This window comes from Carassius gibelio, chromosome A14, assembly GCF_023724105.1.
Source record: "Carassius gibelio isolate Cgi1373 ecotype wild population from Czech Republic chromosome A14, carGib1.2-hapl.c, whole genome shotgun sequence".
In the NCBI taxonomy this organism is placed as follows: domain Eukaryota; kingdom Metazoa; phylum Chordata; class Actinopteri; order Cypriniformes; family Cyprinidae; genus Carassius; species Carassius gibelio.
In genome coordinates, this window is record NC_068384.1 from 25,817,749 (window position 1) to 25,836,669 (window position 18,921).

Consider the following 18,921-nt stretch of genomic DNA (forward strand, 5'->3'; position numbering starts at 1 on the left):
CGGCTCTATTCCCTGCAATTCCTGTGCATCTCTTCTGCTGCTTACACACCGACGTCATCTGGATTACTCACCTTCTCTCCGTCATCAACTGGATTCCTCACCTCTTCACCCTCTCCATGGATTATCGTTGTCTCATTGTCCCTGATTGTTTGTGTACTCAGATTCAAATCTTCCCATTAAAATTGTTAACTCGCATTTGCTTCCAGACTGTCCTTTCACCCACCGTCACACAAACTCAGTTAACATATTCAAAGGATCACTATTATTATTTTTTTTGTAACAACTTTTTAAAAAGTAAAATACAGCAGACACTTCACGTAGTAGAAATTCTAAACAAGTCTGTACATCTGTAAATACAAACTCAAAACTACAATATACAGAATATGTATAATTACAATATACACTATATATATATATATATATATATATATATATATATATATATATATATATAATTACAGAAAAAATATTTCATTTCAAAATAAAACAATAATTAATCTGTCAAATAAAAAGGTACTGCAATTTCATAAAGTTTAATGATGAAAATTTATTAAGAAAATGCAAAAAAAAAAAAAAAAAAGTTCACAAAATGTTAATACCATTGTTAATTGATCACCCTCATGCCATGCCAATACCTGTTAGGACTTGCCTTTGTTGGAAGACGAATTAAGATATTTTTAATGAAATCTGTGCGCTTTCTGTCCCTCCTTTTACAGCCTAAGCAACTAGCACTTTCAAGGCCCAGAAAAGAATTCCTTAAAGTAATCCAATAGATTTCAGTGGTTTAAGCTCAGTTTTATGAATCATTGCTAGAGTTTCAAACCATTTTATTAAATAGTTTTCTCCATCACGTTTACAAGAACATGACAGCACATGCTTCTTGTTTGAACACGAAAGCAGATACTGTTGCATGTAAACAATTATACAAACCTCTATAGTCACTTGGATTACTTTGAATGTCTTTTACTTCCTTTCTGGACCTTGAAAGTGCTAGTTGTGTTGGCTTTCAAAGGAGGGACAGAAAGCTTACAGATTTCATTAAAAATAACTTGGCAGGTTTTTTAGGTTTAGAGCAACATGAGGTTGATTATCTAACAAAATAATTTGTATTTTGGGTAAACTAACAGTAAGACTTTTCACATTAATAATCCCCCATAAATTCGGAAATAACTTCAAAACATGAAATCTTTTTGAAAATAGGTGTAAGGCCATCAATACAGAGAACTTAGAAAAGAAAAACTGTAAAAAAAAAAAAAAAAAAAAAAAAAAAAAAAAAACACTTTGGTAGGAATACACAACATTACTTAAACAACATCTTTAACAATGTATTTTTAAGGGAGTGCACTCTTGCACTGCACATATACATTCCAATGTTCATCAGCAACCGCTGAATTACCTCAAAAGTCTATTTGAGGTTTTTTGGGTAGTTTATGTTAAGAGCATAAAGCAATCCCATCATGTATGTCACCAAGTCCTCGGAGAACAACTGCTTCCTCTATAACAAGGGGCACATCATAAGAGTCACATGGAATGGGGTCTGTCACATCTTCCACCACTGTGATGATTCCTAGTGTCAAGTCAAATCAAGTCAAGTCACCTTTATTTATATAGTGCTTTAAACAAAATGCATTGCTTCCAAGCAACTGAACAACATTCATCTGGAAAACAGTGTATCAAAATAATAGTTAAATTCAGTTCATCATTGAATTCAGTGATGTCATCTCTGTTCAGTTTAAATAGCGTCTGTGCATTTAATTGCAATCAAGTCAATGATATCGCTGTAGATGAAGTGACCCAACTAAGCAAGCCAGAGGCGACAGCGGCAAGGAACCGAAACTCCATCTGTGATAGAATGTAGAAAAAAACCTTCGGAGAAACCAGGCTCAGTTGGGGGCCAGTTCTCCTCTGACCAGACGAAACCAGTAGTTCAATTCCAGACTGCAGCAAAGTCAGATTGTGCAGAAGAATCATCTGTTTCCTGTGGTCTTGTCCTGGTGGTCCTCTGAGACAAGGTCTTTACAGGAGATCTGTATCTGGGGCTCTAGTTGTCCTGGTCCCCGCTGTCTTTCGGGGCAGTAGAGGTCCTTTCTAGGTGCTGATCCACCATCTGGTCTGGATACGTACTGGATCCGGGTGACTGCAGTGACCCTCTGATCTGGATAGTGATCGGAACAAGAGAGAAACAGACAAATATTAGCGTAGATGCCATTCTTCTAATGATGTAGCAAGTACATAGGGTGTTATGTGAAGTGTTTCCGGTTCCGGTTTACCTAATGAATGCAGCCTAAAAATCCTTTAACGGATTTGGATATTAAAAGCATATTAGTATGTAATGCGTATGCCAGGTTAAAGAGATGGGTCTTTAATCTAGATTTAAACTGCAAGAGTGTGTCTGACTCCCGAACAATGTTAGGTAAGTTATTCCAGAGTTTAGACGCCAAATAGGAAAAGGATCTGCTGCCCGCAGTTGATTTTGATATTCTACGTATTATCAAATTGCCTGTGTTTTGAGAACGTAGTGAATGTGGAGGATTATAATGTAAAAGGAGCTCATTCAAAAAATTCAAATACTGAGCATAGGCCGTAATTTAGATATATCTTTGGCCCTGATCATGCCCCTGGTCGTTTCTTCTTCAGAATCTGTATGCTGCATTAAAAAATTACAAACTTCAAAATGTACTTTCAAATATACAACACTGAAGCTCAAAGACTTAAACACAACATAAGTATTATTGTTAAGTGCTACCTTCATGACAAGTGGTGTTTGAATACTCATTTCAATCACTTTGAGAATATCTCTAAATTATTCTCTAATATTTCTCTAAATAAAGTTTATTTTGGATAGTAATTGTTTTTCATGGGGATGTAAGGAAATTTCAGCATTTACAAGGGCTAGTATGTGAATTTTTTTTTTTTTTTTGTATATAATTTTTTTCTTCTCCAGTGTGAATAAATTATCATCCAAATGCAATGGTTTTATCACTGAGAGTCCATGAAAATTCATTTTTAAGATGTCCCCAAGGGAAACAATTACAGTGCAAAGAGTGCTACTGCTGATATTACATTGTCCTATACTATAGCCTCTGCTATATTTAATCTCATACATACTCCATCCACATAGTTAGAAATAAAGGGATAGTTCACTTTAAAATGAAAATTCTGTCATCATATACTCACACTCATGTTGTTTCAAACCTGTATTCTTTGAATTTCTTTCTTCTGCTGAACACAAAAGATGATATTTTGAAGAATGTCAGTAACAAAACAGTTAACTGGTCCCATTGACTTCCACAATACAAATACAAATACAAATACTTATATTACTTATAATACTTATATTGTAATACTTGTATTTCTGCCCCCCTCACTTCTGAAAAGATGGCTACGCCCCTGTCAGATGGAGTAGGCGGTGCTGGATGAGAAGGTAGGGTGCTAATAAGGCCTTGCAGAAGCAGAACCGATGAGCCATTTTCTAATATCCATTTTTTATGCTAGCATCCAGGGCTGCTGCTGGACAAATGGGTGCCCTAAGCAGGACTGTATTGTTGTGCCTCCCTTCCACAAATATGATGGAAAAAAAAACGCACCTACTATAGGGGTGAAAATAGAACTTTAATAAAATAAAAGAATATATCTAAATAAATGTATAAATTGTATTGTTTACCAATTAAAATTGTACCCCTTGACATTTACCTATGGCTATAAATTTACAGTGTTTCTAAGTCATTTTATAGTCTCAAGCATTCAGAAGTCATGCAGAAATCATAAAATTAAGTAGTTTTATTATGATAAAACCATGGTTTATTTTTGTAAGGGTTTAGCCAATTACCCTTTAGCTTCCTTTGCAGGTATTTGTAATAACATGTTATGTACATAAATTGTTAATTAAGTATTAGCCCACATTATGTATTCTTAACAGTTTTATTAACCAATTATTATTACCTGATTGTTTTTATATAATACATTTTAAGTTTGTAGTTTTAACAACAGCAATAACAAAAAATATTACAGTATAAAATAATAAATTTAATAAATTATTATTTGAAGTAACAAAACCATGGTTAATTTGCAATTACTATGGCTAGAAGAACGATGGTTTTTGGTGTTATGCTTGTTAAATCTATGCTTAATTTTCATAAAGGAAGCTGGAAAATCACAGAAAATAGTAGATGCGTTGGTGATGGTGAAATTTTTTTCTGACATTAAAACTCATTATTAACGTCAACAGCCAAAAAAAAAAAAAAGGCCTCGTTTTTACCCAAATGATTTACGATTTATTTAAAGAAATATTAAAAATGTGAGCTTCACATTAGCGTTTGAGCCCATTCGGTATACTTATTTTATTGAATGGACGTTAAATACAAAGTCAGTCATATTAAAGGTCCCCTTCTTCGTGATTCCATGTTTTAAACTTTAGTTATTGTGTAATGTTGTTGTTAGAGTATAACTAATATCTGTAAAATTCTAAAGCTCAAAGTTCAATGCCAAGCGAGATATTTGATTTAACAGAATTCGCCAACAAAAAACGACCTGTTTCGACTACAGCCCTCTAGTTCCTGTAGTAATGACGTCACTAAAACAGTTTTTTGACTAACCACCGCCCACATGAATTCACAAACAGGGGGGCGTGGTCTTGTTGTGCTCCGACGGAGAAGAAGGAAGAGCTGCGTTTGTTTTTGCCATGTCTTTGAAACGCTGTTATTTTCATCTCTGAGTCCAATCATCTTTGTTTGGGCATCCCAGGGACGCTGTACTTGGAGATTAATGGTTACAATTTATGTATAACTCGGTTCCGGAAATTTATAATCCACATGTAAAACTATGTGCAGCAAATTTAGCTGAGGATAGCTTGCTGAGGACAACTTTCTCAATCAGTTTAATACAGGATTCGCACAAAGATTATTCTTGAAAGATGGAGCAGTTCCCTCCCAGCCGGCACATGACCGACCTTCAACGTTGAAATATGGTTGAAATAAGGTCAGTTGTGGTTTCAACGTTGAAACAACGTTGATTCAACGTTTAAAGCTGAATGGTTGAAAAACATCCAGCACATGACCAACTTTCAATGTTGAAATATGGTTGAAATAAGGTCAGTTGTGGTTTCAACGTTGAAACAACGTTGATTCAACGTTTAAAGCTGAATGGTTGAAAAACATCCAGCACATGACCAACTTTCAATGTTGAAATATGGTTGAAATAAGGTCAGTTGTGGTTTCAACGTTGAAACAACGTTGATTCAACGTTTAAAGATGAACTGTTGAAAAACTTCCAGCACATGACCAACTTTCAACATTGAAATATGGCTGAAATAAGGTCAGTTGTTTTAATGAAACAACGTTAAAAATGTTTAATGCTAAATGGTAGTTAAAGGTTAACAAGCTTTTAAATTATTTATATTAAATTATTTAAATTAATTAATTATTTTAATAGCATTTTAAAATATTTTAGTCATGATACCTATTCTAAAATCTAAAGGTATATGTTAAATATTATCATCATTAACAACAATAAAACTATATACATTTCGCTGCTTTATCACACTGAAACAACTCCCATTGGTAGTTGTATTTTATTACTTCTATCATGATTGGTTAATCTGGCTGTCATTCAGGAAACTGGACAATGAATCGGTTCGCGCCTTTCTACATTTAAAAATATGACCGTTATTGTCGTCTTTCTGTGAGTGAGGCGGCTAACTGTGAGCTGCTGCTCGTTATAACTGACTGCTCTATCGGTCCCGAATTATTTCATATTTGCCTGTACATTTTTTATTTATTTTGAGCGAATTTGAGTCGTGACATGTCAATGGAGAACAAAAACTGTGAACACAAGAAGGGTCAGGTGTTCTGCGAGGTCCTGAAAACATCCTGGCAAAATGAGGTAAGAAAATCGCTAACGTTATCTTTATTATCTTTTGAAAATAGTAAAGTATTACCAGAGTTTACAAATGGGTAGTTTAAAGGACATGATATCTGCAGATGAATAAATACCCGTGTGTCTATTTTTGCATTGCTTTATCACAGCTGATCAAGTTAGGTGTTCACCTAATGTGTTGCTGGTAAGAGATTTAGAGATGGTTTAGAGATTTTCCCATATTTTCCTGATATGTATCCCATGCATTAGGTGTGTTATATATGTTTGTATGCTTATAATAGTTTCAAAGTGTTTTCTGAAACATATAAGTGCAAATGTCTGTATTTAAATAATATAATTTTAATGAATTAATGAAAATGAATAAATAAATAAAAGGATTGTTTAAAGCCATGGTTCTCAAAGTGTCAGGCCCCCTCTAGTTGTTATGCAGGTGAATCACTAAATTAAACTAATTAATGTTAATATATTTTAACTTAATCTTTGAGTAAGTTTTTTTTTTTTGCACATTTAAGTATGTTAGAGTTAAAGTACAGTACAGTTTTGTAACTTTTGTTACATAATTACATTTAAAATTACATTTTAATTTAAACTTTTTTTTATTTACCTGTGTATGTAAGCACAGTTGTAGTGTTAATGTTCAAACATGGTAAAGTGTCTGACAACAATAAATATTCTTATTAGAATAAAACTGCCTCATTTTTTAACTGTAGAGCTGTAGCTGAATAGTTTGGTCTACTACGCTGCTGAAATGTAATGTTGGTCATTATGGTGCAACTTAATATTTAATAACAAATATTTTCTGAAGTGGTACTTGGTATAAAAAGTTTGAGAACCAGTGGTTTAAAGAAATGGTATAATATGAAATCCTGCTTTTTAAGAACTTTTCAGTAAACCATTTCTTCTTTCCCCTTGTAGAGTCATCAAGGATCCAGTTTATTCTTGAAACATTGGTAAGAAATTGTTCTTCTGCTACATTGCACTGTCACTTCTGCTAGAGATGCTTTGACCTTTTGTGATAGGTTTTGATTGTACTTAGTTTATAAAAAATTTACTGAATTAGATTTTATTTGTTTTACTACACTGTATTACTAGTGTTTTGATTAAAACAGTGTAACTTGGGGTTCTGAAAACACTGCTTGTGAATAATTTGTTAATATTGTAAATTTTCATCTGAATACATTAAATAAGTGTTTAATGAATAGTGTTGTCCACTTTGTTTCCAACCTCACTGTTACTGAACTGTAAAGTGAAAATATTGTGTGATTTATTTTGCATTCAGTTTTCAGTTAAATATATTTCACAATATCAAAGTTATTGTGAAACATTGTGGACATACCTAAACAAACTGGTTAAATCTTATGTTCCCTCCAGAAGTTTGCCCTCTGCAAGTGAACGACGCCTTGTGGTGCCATCCCAAAGAGGTTCAAAATCACTCTCACGGTCCTTTTCCTGGACTGTGCCCAGCTGCTGGAATCACCTCCCAATCTCAATCCGAACTGCTGAGTCTCTACTCATTTTCAAGAAACATTTTAAGACTCATCTTTTTCACCGGAACTTAACCAACTAATGCTAGCACTTTTCCTTCTTTTCTTGTCTTTCATATTAAAAAAAAAAAAAAAAAAACCTGGCTATGCGTTCTGTGCTAGACTAACTGAGACTTGTTATGGCACTTCTATACTGTTGTTGTTCGCTTGTACTCCTGACTGCTTCTGTTATTCTCATTTGTAAGTGGCTTTGGATAAAAGCGTCTGTTAAATGATTAAATGTAAATGTTTATACAGGACGGTACAGAAAGTGCACAAGTGGGAGAGAGTGGAGGGGACGGCATCAGAATGGATCTAGCGCTGGGACACTTTCAAGGATCACCCGAAGCACAACCACACTGTATACACTAAGGCTGCTGTTTCTAACATTTTAGAGTGCCCTGCGGTAGAAATCTCATTCTGCATTCCCCACGGTAAAGAAGACACAGTCCGGGGGGGTTCCCATTAGAAATCAACTGGTGGAAGGTTCCCTGCTCGAACTGTTCAACACATTTTCACTGCACAAATGTGCACAACTTGAAATGAGACACATTACTAAAACATGTTTTTGACAGAAACTGTAGTTTTCCACCAAAATAAAAGATCCACTGGTTTCAGTCATAAAGGTACAAGGGTTTGTCTTGTAAGTGCTGAAAAAAATATGCATTTTTGTGCTGAATTATTTTACAAAAACCTTTAAATATTATTGTATTTGGATTGTTCTACTACCTGTTTTTAGCATTACCTCCATGCATACTCTGCATAATAAAGTGTGGGATTATTTTCATCTGTTTTATTCAGTATGTTTCCAAAATTTAACTGCTGTTTGACAATTTTGAGCATGTGGTCGTTTATTGAAGTTGTTTGTAAAGCCATTGCTGCCAGTCATTAGATTTTTAGCCTTGCATGTACATTGTTGATCTAAATGCCAACTAGGATCTAGGTGTATTTACACACGGTGCAAGGTACGACGGGGAAACAACGTCGTGTTATCAACGCTGATCAACTTTTCAAAATCAACACCTCATTCAGCTTTCATCCCAGGGCTGCAGCACGACCCTAATTCACCCATAATGCAGGTAAGACGGTGAAACAGCGTCGCGATTTCAACGGTGAATCCACGTCGTGATTTCAACGTTGATCCAATTTGCAAAATCGAAAGGTTATTCAACGTTGATTCAACGTCGGGATTTCAACAGTGAATCAGCGTTGTGATTTCAACCGTACATCAACGTCACGATTTCAACGGTGAATCAACGTCGTGATTTCAACGTTGATCCAATTTGCAAAATCGAAAGGTTTTTCAACGTTGATTCAACCATGGTACCTGACGTTGTTTCAACGTTGAATCAACGTTGAAATGCCGGCTGGGCTCTTTGTCTGGAGAAGGCGTTGTTTATGGATCACAACCGGTAAGTGTATTTTATTATTTAAGTTGGTGCGTTTAACAGTTTCTGTAACTTATTACACAAAGGGCAACGCTGTTTAGCTTTGTTAACTAGATGTTGGGGCTGCGCAAAAACGAATGCGATGTTCATGCGCATCTCGTCAGTAAAAACGCTCCTGTTACTATAAATACATCTCCAGCACGTGTGTTGTAGTCCAATCACGTTACCCTGAGGGCAGCCTGTGCTCAGCTGCTGTCGAATCACAGCACAGGAACCGCTGGCCCAATCAGAACTTGTTACGTATTTCTGAAGGAGAGGCTTCATAAAACAAGGAAGTCATCCGCCCGTTTTATTACAGTGAAAACAGAGGTATACAGATAGGTGAATTGTGTGAAAAATACTGTGTTTTTTTACACGCTAAACATGAACACATGTTATATTGTACACTGTAAACACAATCAAAGCTTCAAAAAAGTGCCTAAAACGGGACCTTTAAAAATATTTTATGGCATGACACCCACATCTGGTACTTCACTGAAAAGACTTCACTGAAAAGACGTTTTATACATAATTAATAGGCAGGTCGGTAGCTTTATTGTCATTTAACTCTACATGCAATTTCGTTCCACTGGGTCATAAATACTGTATACTAAGTAAAGAATGTACTACTGAACAGAATCAGTAACAAAAAAATATAATAAAAATAAAAAAATAATTATATATGTATATATATATATCCCTCTATGGTACGGAGTTGCCATATGGCAACAATTAATTTATACCCATTTATTTGTTATTCTGAAAAAATATAATGTGTGACATATAATGTGTGACACGCATCTACTAAGCTAGTGGCCAAAAACACTTTTCTTAAAAAGATAATACTTGGAAGTGCAGGATAAAACTCTTGCTTTCTGTTGACGTGCAATAAATATTGAAAGTTATGTACTTGTCTGTTCTACTCATTTCAACTGACTTGTGAAAACTGAAAAAAAAAGTACAAATTCTCTGACATGTAGCAACTTTTTTTATTTATTTATTTTTTTTTTTTTACAGTAACGCAAATAGTTACTTTCCCTGGTAACGAGTTACTTTTATTATAGAGTAATTCAGTTACTAACTCAGTTACTTTTTGGAACAAGTAGTGAGTAACTATAACTAATTACTTTTTTAAAGTAACGTTCCCAACACTGCTGAAGTGCACTTGAGCAAGGCACTGAACCCCCAGTTGCTCCTCGGGCGCTGGATCTATAGCTGCCCACTGCTCCGGGTGTGTGTTCATGGTGTGTTCAGAGCACCAATTCCGAGTATGGGTTACCATACTTGGCAAATGTCACAACATTCACTTTTTACTTTATTTCAGGGAGCCTTTATATTATTTCGTAATACCTGTATTTTATGTTCTCATGTTCTACATGGTATTAGTGCATGTTTCAAGCTACCATACATTTACTTAACTTGTATAAAATCCTTTCAAAAAGACATGTTTTTGTTGTTGGAAACTTTGTGGATGTAAAACAATAAACATTTGATGAATTGGTATGCATATATGGTACAAAAGCGCATTTTTTTGTCTGTATGCAAGCATTATTATAGTACTTTTAAGTACTGTTTGAAGGTTAAATCATAGGAACCTACTTACTTTTTGTTTGCATGAGTTCCAAGTATAAAAATCTATCAATATCTAAAAGAAATGTCAATTTAAATAGAAAAGATAATCATAATCTAATAGAAAAACTACATTTTTGGCCATTTTCCATTGTGGTACACTGTTGCCATATGGCAACGTTTTCCTAAATAATAATATATATAATGAAAGATTCTAAAGCATACATTCAAATATAGAACTAACTGCACTATAGGGGACTGACAGTGCCATATACATTGATAATGCACATGGTGATGAGCGGCATCTAAATTAAATGAATGCACTTATTAAGTGGTGGCCAAAAATAAAATTATTTAACATTATAAATAAATGGTGTTATTGCAGTATCCCTATCTTTAAACTGACTTTAGGCTATTTGGCTACTTTGCCCATCGCCCATTATACTGTAGTTCAACTAACGTGATCTATAAAGGTGCAAAATGCATGTACTTGCACATATTTGAGAATCGAGATTGTTAACACGTCTGGAAATATTTCGAATAAAAGGATCAATTACCCAGGGCACCAATTCTTCGCAATCTGTTCCTGCATGTAACATAGTTAAGATCGTCTGCTTCAAATCTGTTCTACAAAACCATAACTCCTGTTGAATTTGAAGTGTCTGGCTTTTTTTTTTTTTTTTTTTTTTTTTTTTTTTAATTTTTTTTTTTTTTTTTTTTTTATATTGAATACAAAATTATACATACAACCAAGGCAACTGCATTCCTTCTACAGGACATAAAGATATCGAATGATAGGCTCAACACAATTTAACCAAAAAATTACTAACAAAGGATAAAAAAAAAAGGAGGCTATATCATATCTTACAACTTACTTAGTCAGATAAATAAAATAAATAAATAGAAACTAATTAAATTAAATTAAATTTAGGGACAAAATCACACCAAATCATATGAAATCAAAAGATCAAGCAGCTTCAACGCACTCCCACCTTTCATTCTCTCAAGGGCTTTAGAATAACACTTTAGTTCTTTTTTAAACACCACAAATAATGGAAGGGACTTAAAGAATCTACATTTATGAATGAAATATTTTGCCATTATTACAATGTTATTAATCAAATAAAAGTTAACATAGCAATCTTTGGGAATACCAAATAAGATATGTTGTAAAGTAAAAGCAAAACCATCAACAACCACCTCTTTTTCTATCAACCAGTTCTGAAATGATATCCAGAAGACTTTGGAAAAATTACATGTAAAGAAGATATGGTCAGTGTCTTCAGAATGGATATTACAGAAGGAACAGGGGACAGTATCTATTTTAAATTTTTGATTTAAGAATTTATTAGATGGATAAATCTCATTAAGAATTTTGAAATGCGTTTCTTTTGCTTTAGGGGGAATAGGAAAATGTAAATAAGCTGTTCTAAGATATTTTACAGTATTCTTATTAAACATGTTATCTATCTTGTTTCTTTTAATTTGACAGGGATAACATGTTATTAAGACGAACTGTCTTAAATACTTGTTAGTACAACGAACACTTTTAAAATTAATATCTCCAATGAATAAAGTAGGGAGAGCTGGTTTAACTTTAGCATAAGAAAGGGAGCATCTCATCAACATTTTTAATCCAGAAGGTATTGCATTAATGACAGTGAAAAACTCCTTCGGGTGACAGGTAAATCCATGCTTCAATGTAAAAGCATTATAGTCTAAGAGGTTACCCTTTTCATCCATTAGATCCTTCACCGACCATAAACTTCTGTTTAGCCAATTCTTAAAGCATAAAGATTTGTTCCTGTGCAGTATATATTTGTTGTTCCAGATAGAAACAGTATGAGGTGTAAAATTGTGTTTATATGCCAATTTCCAATATAAGAGAACCTGTTGATGGAATGTTGATAGTTTCACCGGGAGTTTCGATAAATCAAAATCACAATTGAGCAAAAATTGAATTCCACCAAATTCTTGAAACAAAGCTGAGGGAATTGTAAACCAAAAACTATCTTCATTACAGACAAACATTTTTAGCCATTTGAGTTTTAGCAAAATATTCATGTTTTCAAATTCAATCACATTCAAACCGCCTTGTTCATAAGATTTAACAATGTCAACTTTGTTAATATAATGAGCTTTTTGTCTCCAAATAAAATTATACATTTTCCGGGAACAAGTTTTAATAAAATTTGTGGGGGGAGCTAAAGAAAGAGCTGGATAAATCAATCTGGATAAGTATTCGATTTTGGTTAATAAAATTCGACCAAAAATTGAAAGGTCTCTTTGTAACCAGCAATTTAAGATTCGGTTTGCTTTTTGTAGATTATTTTCAAAATTATCTTTCGTACAAATTTTCTGATCTTTGGTAATTGTAATGCCTAAATATTTTACCTTATTTTTTACCGGAATATTATTCAGACAAGTGATATCACTCTGATGAAGGGCAAAGAGTTCACATTTGCTTAAATTTAGCTGGAGTCCTGATGCCTTAGCAAAGGTATTAACTAATGAAATAGCCAGATGAATTTGATCCTTGTTTTTTAAGAATAACGTAGTATCATCTGCCAATTGACTGATTGCTATACTTTTATCAAATACATTTAATTTCTGTACCGTTCGATCATGAATAACTAAAGTAGACAACATGTCTGCAGCCAAAATAAATAAAAGAGGGGATAGAGGGCAGCCCTGTCTTATTCCACGACTAATAGAAAATCTTTGTGAAGTACCGTAAGGAAGAGAAATGGAGCTGTTCATATCTTTATAAATAATTTTAATAATATTGAGAAATTGCTCACCAAAACCAAAGAGCTCTAAAGCTTTAAATAAAAACCTATGTTCTAATGTGTCGAAGGCTTTCTTGAAGTCTAAGAAAAGAATATATCCATCATCCTTTATCAAATGATTGTATTCAACCATATCCATTACTAGTCTTACATTATTGTGAATAGTTCTACCTTTAAGGAAACCCGATTGAACCTCATTAATTACCCCATTAAGGCCCTCTTTCAGTCTATTGACAAGAACGTGTGTAAAAATTTTATAATCATTGTTAAGCAAGGTGATTGGGCGGAGATTATCTAAATATCTATGATCTTTATCTGGTTTGGGAATTAAAATGATCAAGCCTTGACTCATTGTGGGGCACAAAAATCCATCTTCAATAGATTCAGTAAGAGCATTAAATAATAACATTTTCAAATCATTCCAAAAAAATTTATAAAAATTTCCTGTAAGGCCGTCGGGACCAGGGGATTTGTTTGACTTAAGTTTCTGAACTGCTAGATCGAGTTCCTCCATACCTAATTGTGCATCACAAAGATCTCTTAATTCATTGTCAATCCTAGGAATAAAATTACAAATTTTTTCAAAGAAGTCATCACATTCTTTTGGAGAAAAATTAGATAAATATAAATCACTGTAGAAATTATGAACTTCTTTACTTATTATTGTAGGATCAGTACTTTCAGTATTATTCACCATTAGGGAAGTAATATTGTTTTTAGACTGTCTTCTTTTTTCTAATCTACAAAAATAGGACGTGCTTTTCTCACCCTCCTCTATCCACTTGGCCTTTGAGCGAATGTATGCACCTTTAGCTTTCTTGATATATAAGTTATCCAATTGTGTCTGAAGAGAAATAAAATTACTTTTTTCAATGCTACTTAATGCATTTTTGCTACAGTACTTATTAATTTCAGATATAAGTTTGTATTCATGTTGTCTTCTTAATTTGGCAAGCATTTTACTATAGCTTATAGAAAATTCACAAATTTTAAATTTAAGAAATTCCCATCTGGCTTTATGAGAACTGAAATCATTATTATTCTCAATTACTTTAATTAAATCTTTAATCTTTGCACAAAATCCTGCATTTTCAAGCAAATCAGAATTAAATTTCCAATACCCCTTTTTATATGAAATCTTACTCTTTGGCTCAACAACCAAGACAATAGCGCAATGATCTGTTAGAGGTGTTGGTGAAATAGAGCAATCCTTCACAAAATGTAACAAGTTATCTGAGATTAACCAATAATCGATCCTCGATTTGCTAGAGGCATTAGGTCTAAACCAGGAAAATTTATTGATGTTAGGGTTAAGATGTCTCCATACATCCAATACTTTAAGATTGTTGCAAAAGTGAGTAATCATAGAGTTCGGTTGAGATGAACTACTTTTAGGTGGATGCCTGTCAAGAGTTTCATCTGGTGTAACATTAAAGTCTCCACCTATAACAATATTATCTGTTGGGAATAACCTCTTAAAATTACAAATTAAAGAAGAGACCTCAGCAAAAAGCTGTTGATTTTGTTTTGCATTATTATGACCATAAACATTGACCAAAATAAAAAAGATAGATTCAATATCCAGAACAATTGCAACCCAATGTCCATTAGAATCAGTTTTAACAGAAATCACTTTACCTGGACAGTTGTTAAATAAAATCGCAGTCCCTGCAGAGTGGGAGGATCCGTGGCTTAATAGCATTTTATCTCCCCATTGATTCGACCAAAAAGCAACATCAGTTACGGTAGAGTGCGTCTCTTGCAAAAAAATACAATGCGAACCAGATCCTTTACAAAATAAAAACATAGCCTTTCTTTTGACCTTATTTTGAATGCCCCGAACATTTAAAGAGAGTAATGAAAACGGTAACTTAACTGGAAACATACAAAGAACAAATAAAAAAATAAAATAAAAAAAAAAGACACAGATTGCGAACTCGAATCAGATATGTACTAAATGGATGACAATTAACCGAGTACATATTTCGCAACCTAGCATTTCTCCAAAATATCACATCTCACACCATCCTACCCGTAAAAAGTTCAAGTGAAGGATTTCGTTGGGTCAATGCGTCGTCCTTCAATGTAACCAAACGGACCTCTGTAATACGCTTTTTTTCCTTCTTTACGTGCTTGAGCAATCAGCGGCCACAGAACGGCACGAGCGTTACGGTCTTCCTTCGTGAAGTCTTCCACAAATCTGATTCCCCGGTTAAGGCAAACAGATGAGTTTTTCGTTGATTTCCAAATTTCGTCTCTGTATTTTCGCATTGCGAATTGGACAATCATCTGTCTTGGTCTTCCTGATTCTTTCTTACCGATCCGGTGCACAGTGTCAATAATATCGTCTAACTTCTGTATCAAGTGCGGAGCAATTTCGGCAATCAGGTCAATCACCTCCCTGCGGGGATCCTCTTCAGACTTCTCCTTCATGCCATTAATCCGAAGATTCCATCTTCTTTTATATCGTTCAAGATCAGATGTTCTGCTTTCCAAGTCATTGTGTGCGGTGGTTAAACCCATGACCGATTTGCTCAACTCTTTGCACTTTTCTTTGCAGTCTTTAATTTCAGCCGCGTTAAATTCAACCGCTTTGGAAATCTCTGCAATCATGATGCAATTGTTTCGCATTTGATTCGCCAATTCTTCTAACTTTTCATCTTGTGAATCGAAGCGAGCAGTTAGGGAAGTAATGGCTTGCAGCAGAGTAGCGTTGGTGATGTCCTCTTCTTGAGGTTTTAGCTTTTTCGACATATGTACTTTAGTGGGTGTAAAGTGAGAGGAATCACGGCGTTTCTCTAATGAATCAGTTGTTGTTTCCATCTCTGAAGCTGCAGTTTGAGCCACGCGATGGTCCGAAGGAATAATAATCTTGGGATGAGTTGTTTGGTGAGATTTTCGCATTTTCTAGGTCAACAACAATAACACCAAATCTTTAAAGTCACTCTGGGTAGGTGTAATTGAGAAACAAGCTTATTTTCGTAATAGAAAACGGGAGATATCTAGGCCGCTTAGTGAGGGCGCGTGTGTTCAGCCCGCCATCTTGCCGGAACTCCTGAAGTGTCTGGCTTGAGAATGAGCGATCGAATGGCGTGACGTCATCATCGCTCGCGGCACAAATAAAAAGTGAAAGTAAATGTTCAGATTGACATTTCGCTATTTAAACAGCCAGAATCGATTCTATACTACCATACGGAGGATAAAGGTGTTTCATAAAAACACTTTATAAAGCAAAGTCATACATTTCGTTGGAACATCGCGTGGTAACCTGATAGAAAAGCGGTGGATTTTGTGAGTCTGTATGTAATTGAACACTGATCAAGGTGAGTGTTCAGGTCTTTACAGGTGACTTCCGCATTCATATATATATATTTTTTTTCTGAACATCGTAGTAGTTCTTTGGTATGTGTTTGATATTTTTCATTGTGAGCAAATTAACGTAGTTTAATTGGTGATTGGTGTTGTCTCTGGTTTATTTTCTCATTCGTCCACACCCGACTAACATGTATTTGAGTGAACGCTGCGTCTTAATCCTGTTTCTGTCTGTTCAACTTTCACTTTTATGCCTGAGGGAGCATTTTTATATGTTCTACATTTTATATATTTAAATAACATATATTCAACATAAAAAAATACTTTCACTATATCTTCTTTTATGATAGTTTTTCAGTCAAATCGTTATCTATGTCAAGAAAATAAAGATATGATAATCTGTCCTGTGCCACTAAAGATCGGAGCCAAATCATCCTCATAACTGAAGGCCGTTCTCAATATCAAGTTCGCGAAGTCTGGACTTCCGTCCTTGCCAAGATCAAACTCTCGAGGACAGGAGGACGCGATCGCAGTCATTCTACAAATGGAACGGCAGCTTACTTGATAGCGTCACTCAGCATGCAATAGTCCTGCATGCGTTACTTTAACTTCTTTTTTATTTTCAATATATTAAATATATTAGTTTTAAAAAACTAATTATTTTCACTTTATATATACAAAGTAATTGAATATAATATTAAACAACTGACTCTTTTTTATTTTAAAAACTATTAAATATATTAACGTGCTTCAGTTAACATTACTACTGTGATTATATTTACATCGTTTAAAATAAAATAAAATATGTGGAAACAACTGCCTCTTTTCATTAAGAACAATCTAGCAGTAAACAATCTCAGCTACAATTTAAATGTTAGTTAGGAAACTTTTCCCTCAGGCAAAACAATTGCCCAAAACTCTTAGAAATGTGTTACATTTTGTGATAAAACAACAATTGTACTTTGTATTACTTAAAGTTGTGAGTTCTCCCCTCCGCCATTGATGCAAACCTGGTTCGAACTGAATTCTGGGTTTATGGCCCGTATCAAGTCACCTCTACCTCAGTAAAAGGGGCGGATCAAGAACACATCCGGGGATTTGAACTGGACTTGGCTAGATGTGAACTTTGAATTGGAACAATACTTTGGCAGTGACTGATGACGTTTCACAAGTCCATAAATCCACAAGAACAGACAAGTACAAGTACAGACATATTGAGAAACTGCTTGAGAAATATCTGATAAAGTTAAAGTTAGTTTGAAGGTTTTTTTTTTTTTTTTGCCAATTAAACTCTTTGCGGCTGTTATGTTTTGAGCCCAAACTAACTCAGATAGACATAAATGTATGCCCTTTACTTGCACAAGTCTTAATCAGTAATAAAATGTTCAGGAAAAACATCCCTGTTATTGATAATATAAAAATATTCAGAATATTATTCCCTACGATGCACAAGACTAGGTTTTTTCAGATTATGTATTTAATGTTTTTATATATAGTACTGAATCCATATTTTTCGTGTGTTATTTACCCACTTAAAATTAATTAAACTGACACTGTTTGAGATAAAGGTATCAAACCAACTGTAAAATATTCAGAATATTATTCCATATAATGCACAATACTTGTTTTTTTTTTTTTAATTATGCCTATTATATGTTTTATATACTGTATCCAATTAAATCAAACTCTAACACCATGAGATAAAGGTATAAAAAATTATTATAATAAAATAAAATAATAAAAAAACTAAATATTATTCCCTATAATGCATGAGGCTAAGTTTTTTTAGATTATGTCTTTATTGTTTTTATATACAGTACTGAATCCATATTTTTTGTACCTTTTATAAACTGTACCCACTTAATTTAATTAAACTCTAACACCCTTTGAAATAAGGTTATAAAACAAACTGTAAAAATATCGAAATATAATTCTCTATAATGCACAAGGCTTGCTTTTAAAGATTATGCCTTTAATATTATTGTATTATTGTTCATTGCAAGAATATGACAAGTAGAGATGCAAAAGCCTTTAAATTCCATCTGAAATGTTCTTCTTTAACTTTAACTTTAACTTTAACCATTAATCACTTTAATGGCAATCAATGTTATTTTCTTTGTGAAATGGCTTTGTTATATTTATATATTATATAATCCATAATCTCAGGGGGAGAAAGGTACAATGTTTTCACTTTGGATGTACCCTAAAATAAAAAAAGCTGTATAAAAAAAATCACTACATAACATTAGGGGAGTTTCATAAATATAGAAAAAGCTTTAGAATTGTTATTGTTTTTATAATCGTCTTATTTTTGTGATGTCATGTTAGCCAGAGTTTCAAAAAATATTTTAAGACCAGTGTTACAAAAGGTAATATATGATGGTTTATTTATTTATTTATTTTTTTAACCTGTAAATAAAGCTTTGC

At 33.7% G+C, this 18,921-nt stretch overlaps 1 long non-coding RNA gene across 1 annotated transcript; it reads left to right on the forward strand.

Moving 5' to 3' along the window:
* Nucleotides 1–4,961: 4,961 nt before the first annotated feature.
* On the forward strand, nt 4,962–7,442 carry LOC128027144 (uncharacterized). Its single transcript, XR_008186634.1, has 3 exons — nt 4,962–5,880; nt 6,790–6,824; nt 7,246–7,442. It is a non-coding gene; the product is annotated as an uncharacterized LOC128027144 (long non-coding RNA).
* The last annotated feature ends 11,479 nt before the right edge of the window (nt 7,443–18,921 follow it).